Source organism: Nycticebus coucang, chromosome 13, assembly GCF_027406575.1.
Source record: "Nycticebus coucang isolate mNycCou1 chromosome 13, mNycCou1.pri, whole genome shotgun sequence".
Classification (NCBI taxonomy): domain Eukaryota; kingdom Metazoa; phylum Chordata; class Mammalia; order Primates; family Lorisidae; genus Nycticebus; species Nycticebus coucang.
The window spans coordinates 89,952,529-89,967,018 of NC_069792.1; the positions used below are offsets into that span (position 1 = coordinate 89,952,529).

The window sequence follows — 14,490 nt, forward strand, 5'->3', positions numbered from 1 at the left end:
GGCTGGGTCCAAGCACAAATAACTACCACAACATTTATCACAATAGCTTGTAATTCTTTGTTTTCACAAAGAATACCTGGGAATAAGAGGCATTGAGAAGTGAGTCAGCCAGCCTCCTGGGACCTGTACTTTATATGGCATAGTAAAATAAAGTGGGAACCAACTGGAAATACAGCACTCAGTGGATTATATTTGACCTAATGGATTAAATTTGTTCACACTAATCTCACACAGCTAGCAAAATAGAAACTGACCCCCCAACGTTAGAAGGAGATGGCATGCCTGAGTGGAAATTTAAGCAATCCTCACAAGCCTTACCCTTTCTCTAGTAGACACTTTTACTGAAGTCATGTATAAATTGCAGTGTGCAGTGTGGACTCACCATTAAGGAGATGACCAACCATCTAAGCACTACTGGGCATCAGCAAAATCAGCTACACTTCCCAAACCAAATAGTTCACAATTTATTTCTCTTAAGTGAGATTTATATCTTTATTATTTAACTCTTTAATATGACCACAAGTAGCTTAGCTCGGAAAATTATAATTTTAAAACAATTTCAAATAAGTAAAAATATTTTACCTCCAGAACATGAAATGAGACTTTTATTTGATAGAAAAAGTTCTATCTATAGGAAGTTTCTCCCCACACCACCAAATAAATATTTTTTAAATTAAAAAAATATATTTTTAAAGGGCTTCATTATCAATCTGGCCATATGTGAGACCACGTGTACATTCCCAGCCTTTTCCCTTGGCACTGAGTACAGTGTCTACTTCCTAGAAAGCATCTAATAAGTGATGAATGAATGAAAAACAATCAGTCAGTATCTGCTTACCCTTCTGTGATAGAAAATCCTCCAGTATCTGTAATAGCTTATTTTATTATAACACAGCTCTGACTGCTAGGAAAGAATCTTTTAAACATTAAATATCTATTGCTCTTCTTGAATTCCCTAATCATTGGTCATGTTCTTGGGTGATATTGATCTAATTTTCTGGACAGAAATGTGTATACATAAAGGATGGAACTCAGTCATAAATCATTACTCACAGAAAACACTGAGACTCTACCTGACAACATTTGAGTTGGGGTGCTGACTTGTGAAGATTTAGTTGACTTTCCTCATTGCTTTGACTTTTGCACATTGCATTTTTGTTTGCAAGAGAGGGGATAATCAGCATATGTTTTCTAGAACTTCCATTTGACAAAGATGATGACTTTCTAAAAAAGTAATAGAAAGAGACCACTAAATCCAAATTTCTCATACTCCAAACATACTGAGAAGGAGAAACAATACTAACCCCTCGTGAAACACCTATTACCTGTCAGTTGTTTTACTCACATCATCCCACTGAATCCTGATACCAACCATCTGAGCCATGTACTATTGATCCTACTTTTAAGGTGAGCCATGTAGGACTTAGAGAAATTAAGTAATTTGTTTAAAGTCACATAAAGAGAGAGTAAGGCACCTGTCATTTGTATCCAGGTGTGCCCCGCACCTTGTTCACCTTAATGGTTGTTGTCTGCATTTAATGCAATTCAGAGCTATGTACTTTCTTCAGCCTGCTAGTCAACTCATCCAGCCACCTTGACACCCTTAGAAAAAAGGGAAAAAGACCTCGAAAATTATTTCCCTGATGAGATTCTGAAGTCAGAAGATTTAGAGGGAAAACCACTATCAGATTTCATGTAGACTGTAAAACACTATAAATCTGTGCCGGGTTATAGAGACTAGCAGTGATTTCAATCTCAGCATGTCTCTATGGTAAGACACATAACCTCAATGATCTGTTACTTAAAGTGTTCACTGCAGTGGTGATTATCAGAAAAAGTGAGCACCAGGTGGTTGGTGTGGGCTCAGTTTTTATGAAATCCTTGAGGGGTTAGATGTGCTCTCCTAAGGAGCATGCTTCTTGAGAGCCTTTGAAAATCCAAAGGGAAGGGAAATAAGAGGTTTGTTGTTTTATTTTGTCGTTTTGTTTTGTTTCCTCTAGGAAGAAAAAAGATAAATCAGGAAATAATCATGTCACAGATATCAAATGAATGACCTATTTTTAAATTTGTTGTACATATGCAATGTGAGTCCCTGGTCAGAAGCACCAGCATCAGCTGGGAGCTTCTTAGAAATACAGAATCCCAGGCCCCACACCAGTTCTATTGTTCTAGGACTTGCCTTCCAACAAGATCTACAGGTGATTCTTGGGTATTTCAGCTTTCAAGGTGCTTACACTACTCCTGAGCACTCCTCCCTTCTCTCCCCATCAGTCTGAGATCAGCTCCCCTCACATGCGTGCCCATGGCCACTTACCAGTCCCTTATCATAGCACCTGTGGCCTTGTATTGAAATTGTTTCTGTGAAGGTCCAACTTTCATGCCTGCGTGTAAGCTCATCAAGACAAAATTAGTGACTTCCACATTTCCCACTATGTTGTTGGTGTCTAAGAGTATCTCACAAAGAGTTTTCAGTACATATTTAGAAATCCCACAAGATACTGATCTCCTTGTGGTCAAGCACTACATATTGGTGTTTATACAGCTTTGAAAACTAGCAAGGGTCTGTAACACAATAAATGCTCAATTTGTACTGAGTTCCTGAATTTGTGCCTGATTCATACCAGAAACTGGAAAGAATGGAAAAGATAGCTATTGTGCCAAATGTCATTTCTGTCAAGCTTTCCCTGATATCTGCCAGTTATAATTACATCCTAATTCCCCCATACTTTCATATCATGTTGCTTATTAGTAATAACAACAATAAAATAAACACTTAGACAGTTCTTGTTAGTTTGCAATCTCTTTAATTTGGATTCACACCAAAATATACTGCCTCTGATAAAGAGTCATATTCAAAGAGATGATGTGATTTTTCCAAAGTCACAAAACTGACAAACGATGGTGTCCAGACGTGCTATCTTTCTCACTCTGCCACACAGACTGTTGAAACCAGACAGCATCTCAAATTTAGGAAAGTTGCTTAGACAATTGCTGGGTTTGGTTATATTTTATATTTTCAGGGTAAGTATTTTATTCAACTAGGCACACTAATTTTTTTTCGAAAAAAAATTGTTTCCCTGATTTTGTAGTGCTTTCTTTGAGCCCTCCATTTATTTATTCATCAATTTATTCAATCACTTTTTATTGATGTATTTGAACGTTGCCAACCCAACTGTGGTCACTCACTGATTAGCTTCCTTTGATAAATATCAATAATTAAAGTCCTGAGATACACTGGTAAAATAATTACAATGCCAGATGAAAATTATAAAGTCATTGAGCATTAGAGCTGGCAGATGCCTTTAGAGATTATTTCCTCCGACCTACTCCTGCCAGATAAAAAGGCTGAGAGCCAGACAGGGAGAGTGATATGCCTGAGTTCCCATTACAAAGTGCTTTATGTAGCCTTTCTGGTGGGAACTTCAATTATCTGTCTTATATGCTTTCATTGATCACAAGGCAGGTAGTTGCCAGATCCTCATTTAACTTGGGCATAGAACCAAATCATTAAAAAGTACCCCCAAAGCGTTATGTAATAGTTAGATGCTTTCAAAAGCTTACGCTGACAATGTACCCATATCGCTAATCCTAAAACAACTTTGGAATGACTGGGACGGACAGCAACATGTAAGTATTTGTGACACAAGCTCATCAAGCCTTGAATAAGAACATGTGTGACTAATTAACAAGATAGGGATTTGTACTATTATTGATTTTAGATAACCTGGTTCCCTATGAGAGGTTAAACTGAAGTTGGTTTTTCCTTTTTCAAGGCAACCAAAAATTCAACAGAAAGAAGATGTAATGTTTGTTATCATTTTTATGGCATAGTTTTGGAAGTTGAATCCTTAAGAAATAGGTTTTCTTCTCAAGTAAACACTCATTTTTACTGTATTTAACATGGGAAAGCCTAAGCTTATAGAAAAAGTGACTCTTAGGTATAATTATGTAGTTTATTTACTAATCTCAGTTACTAATTTTTTTTTCTTACACAGTGTATCTAAGAAAAGGGAAGGGAACCCTGACTCTGTAGTTTGGTTCTATATTGAATCATCATGGTTCTTTAACATTTAGCTCTATGATTTTATCTTTATTTTATTCTTCCATCTATAGGTCGTGGGCTATATCTTTACTAAGAGGAAGTGAACGGCGAGAATAGCAAAATGTAAAAAGAGAGAGACTCAATGTCCTCCCTCAGGCACTTTTCCCTAAGGGGGAAAAAACCCTCTCCTCACCTTTTCCACCTAACACAGAAGAGAATCTGAGAGACACAGTCTGATTGTTTCAGATGAAACTTACAAAGGTTTGGCAGAATTCCCCTCTCTCTCCTCTCCTACTCCCTCTTCTTCTCCCCCAAAGAGGAAAAAGTACAAGATTCTTTCTTCTCTTAAATGAAAATTATCACTTTGGAAAACCTTTGAAACTATCTACTTTGAAAGCTAAACATGTCTACATTATGATCCTGCACTTCTATTCCTTAGCATAGATAAATGAGTATATTTGTCTACCCAAATCTGTGTTAGTCTGGGTTCTCGAGAAAAACAGAAGTGAAAGAATATCTATACACGCATATATGATTTATTGTAAGGAATTGTCTTATACATAGTTATGGAGCCTGAGAAGTCACAAAATCTGGTAAGCTAAAGACCCAAGAGAGCCAATAGTGTAGCTTCAGTCGAAGTCCAAAGGCATGAGAACTAGCAAAGCCAATGGTATAATTTCTAGCCTGAATCTGATACCAAAGGCAAGAGAAGACTGACATCCAGATAGAAGACAGTCAGGCAAAAAAGAGAAAATTTTCCCTGACCTTTGTATGTGTATATATCCACCCGATTGGATGAGGCTCACTCACATTGGAGAGGGCCATCTGTAGAGGACCTCTGAGCAAGATGATTTGCAGCTGGGGAACGGACCCTCGGGCAATTCATCCGCAGGTGCTTCTTGTGGAGAAAGAGCCCAAGCCCATGGCGATCCTTAGGCACGCAGTCATTGTCTAACACTCCCCTCACCTGTCTTGTGCTGTTTCAATAAAATGCTGCTGCAGAGGTTGCTTGGGGCTATCCTTCAAATAGGGTTAGCCCACCTCCTACAAGCTTGTACTTCTAATCCGCCTCACGGCTCTCGAGTCCAGGACCATAGGGGCCACTAGGGGCTGCGACAGCCATCTACTTTGCTCAGCCTACAAATTCAAACATGAATCTCACCCAGAAATACCCTCACTGACTCATACAAAATAATGTTCAACCAAATAACTGAGTACACCATGGCCCAGTCAAGTGGACAAAAAAAAAAAAAATTAACTATTACAAGGCCACTCCTTGCCAATTTGGCACTTTTTTCCCTAAAGTCTCAACAAATAGACAACTAATATTTATAAATAAAAATAGAAGATAATTTCAAAAAATAGATCATGCCAAATCTTATAGACAATAGAAAAACAAGAAGAAATATTTCTTGGCACTTTTATTTATCTCCTAAAACTATAAAGACAAAAACAAAGTTTTAATTTTTCCTAACATGATATAATTATCCTATGTATCAACAAACAAACAAATATGTGCTTACTCCTTCCCCAAAAGAGAAAGTAAAGTTCTTGAGCAATCATTGGTGATATTTATTCTGCTCTTTCACATCATGTAACTGAAATACTATGGTATAAAATTAACAATAGTTAAATACTTCCATTTGGTGACAGATATTGATGGACATGCCCAATTGAGCAGCTTAGTGAATCAGACAATACCATTTCATGATGAGCATCTCAGGTCACATGGTAACTTGGTGGCACATGGTCAAGCATTTAGACTCTACTAAGGCCTAGTAGCAGGCCAAGAACTGTTTCCCTAAGGAAGAGTAATTATCTATGTAGGATGGAAGGACTTTGCTCTAAAGGACTTTGCTCTAAAATCTTAATGGCTTGTAGTAATTCATCTGTGAGCTGTGTCTAAGACTCCAAACAGTATCCCTAACTGGAACTGAGACTTGAAACCTCATTATATCTGCTAGATCATATGGTCTAAGTGGCAAGATAGCTTGCACAGTATCCTGAACCCATTGCAGAACCTTCTCTTGTTTTGAATCTTATTCAAGGTATAAAAATTTAAAACAGTTTTATCCACAGTAGCTAAAACCTATAACAACTTAAATGTTTATAGTAGAATGAATAAAGAGAAGAATATTCTTAAAATGAATACTATGCAACAATAAAAGGGAATGTCAGCTATAAGCAATATTACAGTTGAATCTCACAAACAAAGAAATGAAAGAGGAAAAGAAGCTAGCCACAAAGGGACACACGCTGTACGATTCAATTATGTAAAATCCAAGAACAAGAAAAACTAAACTTGGTTGTAGATTTCAGAAATATCTGTTACCTGATTTGGGGAGGATGGGTGTGGGACAATAAAGGTATGGACTTAGGAAAGGAAAGAAAGGATTCCTCTGAGGTGGTGAAAATATTTCATATGTAAAAGCCAATAAAAAGTTCAAAAGCAAGGAGGGATGGAAATAAGGTATAGAATTTCTGTTAGATTTCTCATTTGTTTATTTGTTTGAGGGTAAGCAGAGTTGTCATGTTTAAAATAATTGATGATAAATGTTTTGTGCAAGCCTCATGGTAAGCTCAAATAAAGAAAAAACCTACAGCAGATAAACATACACACACACACAAAAGCAAGAAATTAAAACACACTACCAGAGAAAATCACTCTTGACAAGAGAAGTCAGGGAGGAAGGAAGAAAGGACAGCAAAATAACCAGAAATCAAAAAACAAAATGGTAGTAGTAAGTCCTTACTTATCAATAACATTGAATGTGAATGGACAACCAAAAGACATATAGTGGCTAAATGGATTTTTTTAAGTCAATTATATGTTGTGTGCAAGAAACCCACTTCACTTATAAAGACACACAGGGACTAAAAATAAAAGGATGGAAAAAGAAATTCCATGCAATTGAAAACCAAAAAGCAGGATTGGCTATACTTTTATCAGGTAAAATCGATTTTTTAATATAAAAACTGCAGAAACGACAAAAAAGGCAATTTAGTAATGATAAAAGGGTCGATTCTTTCGAACATATAATTCTTTACGTGTATACACACACACACGCACACACATACATACACACACATATGAACTGGAGCACCCAGATATATAAAGCAAATATTAGCAGAGATTAAAAAAAAAAGAAGAAGAAAGAGAGAGAGATAGACTCTAATATAATAACCATTGGAGAACTGAATACTCACTCCACTTTCAGCACTGGACAGATCATCCAAACAAATTCAACAGAGAAACATTGGGTACCAACCAGACTTGATAGATACTTGTAGAATGTTTCATACAACAGCTACAGAGTATAGGATTGACCCTATGTTAGGCCATAAAATAAGTCTTTAAAATTTCAAAAATGTTGAAATCATATCAAGTATGTTCTCTGACCACAATGGAATAAAACTAGACATTAATAACAACACGAACACTAAGAAATATACAGAACATGGAAATTAATATACTCCTGAATGACCACAAGGTTAATGAAGAAATTAAAAGCAAGATTTAAAAATTTCTTCAAACAAATGAAAATCAAAGCTCAACATATCAAAACCTATGGGATATAGCAAAAGGAAGAATAAGAGGAAAATTTATAGCAATAAGTCCCTACATCAAAAAAGTAGAAAAGCTTCAAGTGAATAACCTAATGATGCATCTCAAAGAACTAGAAAAACAAGAGCAAACCAAACCCAAAATTAGTAGAAGAAAAGAAACAATGAATATTAGAGAATAAATAAATGAAAATAACTTAAAAATTATAAGAGATCAATAAAACAAAACTTTGGTTCTTTAAAAAAAATACACTGTTGGTGGATTATAAATTAGTACAACCACTAGGGATAACACCACTATGTTTTTTTCTTCAAAAACCTAAAATTGTAGCTACCACATGACCTAGCACCTCCTCTGCTGACTATATAACCAAGGGAAGGGAATTCAATATATTGAAAAGATACCTTCACTTCCATGTTTATTGCAGCACTATTTACAATAGTCAAGGTTTAGAATCAACCCAAGTGTCTATTAATGAATGCATGAATAAAGAAACTGTGGCACACGTACATAGTAGAATATTGTATAGCCACAAAAAGAATGAAAATCTTGCCATTTCCAACAATATGGATGAAACTGGAAAAGATGCTAAGTTAAATAGCAAGCACAGAAAGGCAAATCGCACAAGTTCTCACTCATCTATGGGAGCTAAATATTAAAAGCAATCGATTTCATAGACACTGAGAGTATGTGATGATTACCAGAGGCAGGGAAGGAGGGATAAAGTGAGAATGGTGAGCGAATATAAAAACATAGTTACATAGAAAGAATGAACAACATTTGATAGCACAACAAAGTGACTATAATCAACAATAAGTTAGGGTATATTTTAAAATAACTAAAAGAGTAGAATAGAGATGTTCCCAACACAAATAAATGATAACTGCTTGAGGTAGTGGATACTCCAATTACCCCAATCTGATTAATTCACACTGTAGTCCTGTGTCAAAACACTGCATGTAGCCCATAAAGATATATAACTATTATGTACCCATAATAATTAAAAATTAAAATTAAAAAAGATGAGATGTATCTATATCTTGATAAATATTTTATTTAAATGATAATTGACCCCTTCCAACATCTGGGAATTGCCAGAATTATGTAGACAGTAGTATTTCTAGTCTTCTTCTCTTTCTCTTAGCAGCCACCCACTATGGGTTTATCCACATTTCTTTTTCATAAGGAAGTTCTTCTTAGGAAAATGTGTATCCTGACCACAACAAAATATTTAGAAATAAAAATTTAAACACAACAAAACATTTTAACAAAGAATCAATTTCATTATATATTCAAATTCAGGGCAGATGTGCTCAGAGGAATAACCCAAGTCCACCCACTACTAGAAGTAAAACTGAATAAGCATTTCAGAAATATTGTAATGATTTTTCCCATGGCTCCTCGTCAAGATCGGCAGCATAAATACAGAAACACCCTGAGAAAGTTCTCTGTGGGCACATATGACTAGAATTCTCTGTCACTATGAGGATACTGGAGCTCAGTTTTGAATGATCCATTATCTCCTTATTTATTTACATGCATTTTTGACTTTAAACACCTTTAAGATCAGCATTATAAAGTATGATTTAGAGACACATAGCAACTTTCTCCCTCAGTGTTACAGAATTGTTTGGTGGGTGACCCTAATTGGAGCCTTCTTTGAAGGGTAGACTAGGTGCTGGCATCAGGGCATAGCTTCACAAGACGGGTACTTCAAAAGTGACCATAGTGAGGTCTCAATTACCTCCCTCCACCCATCCACCCCATGTCTAAACACAACAATTAAATAAGTGAGGTGAATGATATTTTAACCAGTTTGATGTAAATATTCCAAATTGTATATAAAATAAGCACATTGTACCCCATAAATGCAGTAATGTACACCGCTATGATCTAATAATAATAAAAAAAAGTGACCATAGGGATATTCACCAATGAAGTATGTAGCACTTTTTCCAGGATGAGTTTGTGAACCTCATATCTTTGTACCCTTTCACACACTTCTCTTTGTCTTCTTCCCTTTCCCACTTCCCATACTAACCCTTTCTAGTGTCTCTTATCATACCACTACCTTCAACCATGTGATTAGAATTTTTAGCTTCCACATGTACATGAGAACATGTGATATTTGTTTTTATGTTCCTGCCTTATTTTGCTTGAGATAATGACCTCCAGTTTTATCCATATTGCTACAAAAGACAAGATTTCATTCTTTTTCATGAATGAATAATGTTCCACTGTGTATATTTACATACCATTTTCTTTATCCTTTCACTGATGGACATTCAGGTTGATTCCATGTCTTTGCTATTGTGAATAGTGCTACACTAAACATAAAGGTGCAGGTGTTTCTTTGATATACTTATTTCTTTTCCTTTGGGTAAATACCCATTAGTGGGATTGCTGGATCATGGTAGTTCCATTTTTGGTGTTTTGATATACCTTCATACTCTCTTCCATATTGGCTCTAATAGTTTACATTCCTACCAACAGTGTATACAAATTCCATTTTCTCCACATCCTCATCATCATCTGCTACTTCTCAGTTTTTTGATAATAGCCATCTGACTAGACTAGGATCATATCTCATTGTAGTTTTCATTTGACTTTCTCTGATATTGAAATTTTTTCGTATTCCTGTCGACTATGTATCTTCTTTTGAGGAATGTCTGTTTGTATCCTTTGCCCACTTTTTAATAAAACCCCCTATCTCTTACAATATACAGAAAGCAACTTCAAAGTGGTTTAAGTCATAAACATAAGACCTGAAATTGAAAAAATACTAGAAGAAAAAACTTGAGAAAACTCTCCTGGACATTGGTCTAGGCAAAAATTTACGACTAAGACCTCAAAAGCAAAGACAACAAAAATAAGAATAGGCAAATGGGACTTAATTGAACAGCAAAAGAAACAATCAACAGAGTGAAAAGACAATCTGTTGAATGGGAGAAAATATTTTCAAACTATTTACCCCACCTAAGGAGAGATTAATACATATTCAAACTATTCAAATAACAGGGAAAAAAAACAATAATCTTTTTGTTACTAATTCTTTACTAGCTTTCTCCTCCAAACCTTGAAACTTAGTAGAACCACAATACAAAAATAATTTTGCAGCTCCCTTCTCATCACCCAGCTTCACTCACCAGCCATGATAGCCATTTATTCATATAAAGCCTTCCAAAGTGATCTACGGGTATCAGAATTTGGGGGAAGTATAGTGTGTATCAACAGTTTTAAGCAGAATCAATGCCTAAATTAATTAAAAATTGCTAACCTTGTCAGGTTGTTCTGGCTCTCTGTCAATCTTTCTCAAGTAAGTTGTGGTGTGCTAGTTACCTGGAAAAAACTTCAGGTCATTTAATAAGGTTCCACTGTCTCACAAACTATTTTCAAGTAGGGATGTTTCTTTAGGGAAGCAGTCAGAATGAAGCATCATCATTCCCAAGGTTAAAAAAGGCTACTTGTGATGGGCATTCAAAATGTATTTGCTGCTTTTATCTTTCCAAATAAGGGAATGTGGAACTCTTTAGAAATCTGATATCACTAACCAAAGCCATAATTTATGAAGTAGAATAACTATGGATAACTTAGATGCATCTTTATGATAATAAAACTTATTTTTTAATAAATTACATAAGTAGAAATTGAAGACTATTGAAGGTTATTAAAATAAGAAAGTGTGAACCATATGCCAGGAAATTCTGCCCTCTTAGAAGTATTGAGCCATGTGCCTGTCTTCTTCAGATAAGTTTCTATTCAAGTCTTTTGCCCACATAAAATGGGTTTCTTTTTTAATTATTGATTAGTTTGAGCTCTCTATGGAGTCTAGTTATCAGAAGCAAAACCTGCAAATATCTTTTCCCATTCTGAACGCTGTCTGTTTGTTTTATTTACTGTGCTCTTGGCTGTGCAGAAGCTTTTTAGTTTTATCAGATTGCAGTAATATATGTGGAGAGAAGGGAACACTCTACACTGCTGGTGGGAATGCAAGGTAATGCGGCCTTTTTGGAAAGAAGTTTGGAGACTACTCAAAGAACTAAAAGTGGACCTGCCATATGATCCCACAATCCCTCTACTAGGTATTTACCCAGATGATCAAAAATCATTTTACAACAAGGACATTTGCACCAGAACGTTTATTGTAGCTCAAGTCATAATTGCCAAGTCATGGAAGAAACCCAAGTGCCCATCAATCCATGAATGGATTAACCAATTGTGGTATATGTACATCGTGGAATACTATACAGCCATTAAAAAGATGGAGGCTTCACATCTTTTATGTTTACCTGGATGGAGCTGGAACATATTCTTCTTAGTAAACTATGTCAAGAATGGGGGGAAAGTATCCGATGTATTCAATACTGCTATAAAATCAATATACAATCACCTACACATTCATAGGGGAATGGTAAAACATAACTGTAGTCCAGAAAGGAGAGAAGAAGAAAGAGAGGGGAAGGGAGGTGGGAGGCTGAGAAGAGGGAGGAGTTTGGGGGGGGGGAGATCCAACCTAATGTGCATAATGCAATGATACATTTCTATACTATTAAGAATAGAGTATGAATGTTTTTGCCACAATAAATAAGTAAGCAAGGAGACAGTTATGTTAATCAGTTTGATGTAAGCATTCTGCATTGTATATCAAATCAGCACATGTACCCCATAAATGCATTAATGTACACAGTTATGATTTAACAAAGAATTTTTTTAAAAAGAAATATTGAGGAAAAGCTTCTGGGCTTCTCCCTACCTCTCACTCATGCCTCTGCTCAGGAAAGATTTGTCTCCTTAATGGATCAGGGTAGCTTAATGGATCACTACCAGAGACCTGGGTCATTTCCTTTTTTCTGTTCCTGCTTCCCTATGACAAGGCCGTTAGTGTAGGGATTCTCTGTCTTGTGATGTGAATGAAGCTACTTTGGGCAGAAGCGTGGACAGCCCATGCTGGTCCTAAATCTAAGTCATATGTCCCAATGTGCATTTGCCAGCAAAAAAAAAAAGATTATGTGCATGTATGCATATGACATATATATTTCTGACATCTGACAAGCTCGAATAATACTAGATTACCACAAAGAAAAGTACCTCTCACTGCTTGGCTTAAGAACTAAAATACTATCAATATAATTGACAATTTTTGTACATACTTTCTTGTTCACATTATTCTCTCATATACTTCCTATTTCAAAAAGAACCACCACTGAACTTTGTGTTGATCATTCCATGAATATTTTCATTTTTATACTAAAGTATGCCTTTACAATGTCAAGTTTTGTTTTGCATATGTATAATCTTTATATATGAATACTGCCATATTATCATGTTCTTATAAAAAGTTGTTTTACTATACTTAATATCATGTTGTCTGGGTTTACTCATGTTGATAGATGTATTGCTAGTTAATCTTAATAAATTATAGTATTCCCATAGATCAAAATACTACATACATTTAGGCGGTTTCCCATTTTTCGCTAAGAGAAAAGGCCATGAATATTCTATGACATGTTTCCATAAACACATAAACAAGACTTTCTCTAGGGCATGTGTCTCAGAAGAGAATTACTGCCACACAGGTAAGTGCATTTTCATTGATATTATATGTTGCTAAGGCTGATATTTGGATCTCTGATTCTTTGTCATTTTCTCCATTATTTCCAATCCTGAAGAAAATCAATACTTCCTCCTCCCTGTGGCTAAGGTCATCTGTCTTCCTCCCCTTTCTGTCTCATAAATGCTTAATCATTTTCTAAGCCTCAGCTAAATTTCTCTCTCCAGAGAAGGTTCACCTAAACCTCACAGGTAAAGTGGCCATTTCTTCATTTCAGCTTTTATGGATGGCTTTTCTGTCAAAAATTGCCAGTGCTGACTGTATTTCAAGTCATCACGGTGGGTTATTGGGAAAGTTTTTGATTAGCAATTATCACAACTTGGACAAACCTCCTTGGCTATGATACTGCCACTGCACAAAGCTTTAACCAGTTCTTAATCACTTAAAACTTCACCAGGCGGAACAGTTACCCAACAGTAGAATCCTTAGCATTGTCTTTGATCAATCTTAGCCTCTCTTATCCAGACACTTGAGTTCTTTATGGAAGTTGGGGTGTGAATCAATTTATTGACTATGTCTGCATATACAGACACACAGCTAGCCTGGCTTCTACCAACATTCCCCTTGCCATCTACTGGGGCTGAAAAGGCACATATGTAAAACTGTTATAATCAGAAAAATTCATATGTAGAATGACAAAGTTATTGGGATTTTAAAGCTAATGGGGGTTTAAAGAATATATCAACAAAATATCACTTTAATAAAGAAGAAATTGTCTTTTGAAATGATGATTCACCTGATGTCACAGAGCCAATTAGCAGTCAGAGTTCAGGATAACTTATTTTCTCTCATTTAGCATGTAATTATAAAGCACTTAACCATACCACATGTCTGTCTACGTGTGAATTAGGACAAACCTGAGGAGTTCAATTTAATTAAAATTATTTTCTTATATATCTGTTTTGTGATTATTGCCATATTAGATATGTCAAGGACTGAACAAAAATTATTATCATTGGAGTTTTCAAGAAATTTACACTTCATTTAATGGCGGTAAAATTGGAAAATGGTGACAGTCGACTATAACAAGATGTAACTTGGAAGATTTAATTGAAGCAGCAAGATAAAATATATGAGAAACTCCAAGGGGTGGTGGTCTACCACCTGTAGATGTTTCAAAGTAAGGTGAGAGTCTTATAGACCTAAAAGCCACAAAAATTAATAAAAGGATGTTTAAAGAGTAGAGCTAGGAAGGAATATTTTTCTTAAAAATATTTGTTTCGAAAAAGTTGTACTGTGATGTCACCCTCCCTCACCCACTCCCAATTTACC

At 35.6% G+C, this 14,490-nt stretch overlaps 1 non-coding gene across 1 annotated transcript; it reads right to left on the minus strand.

The window, feature by feature from the left end:
* Positions 1 to 13,444: 13,444 nt before the first annotated feature.
* Positions 13,445 to 13,581, minus strand: LOC128564242 (U4 spliceosomal RNA). The gene has a single exon (XR_008374087.1). It is a non-coding gene; the product is annotated as a U4 spliceosomal RNA (small nuclear RNA).
* Positions 13,582 to 14,490: the final 909 nt, after the last annotated feature.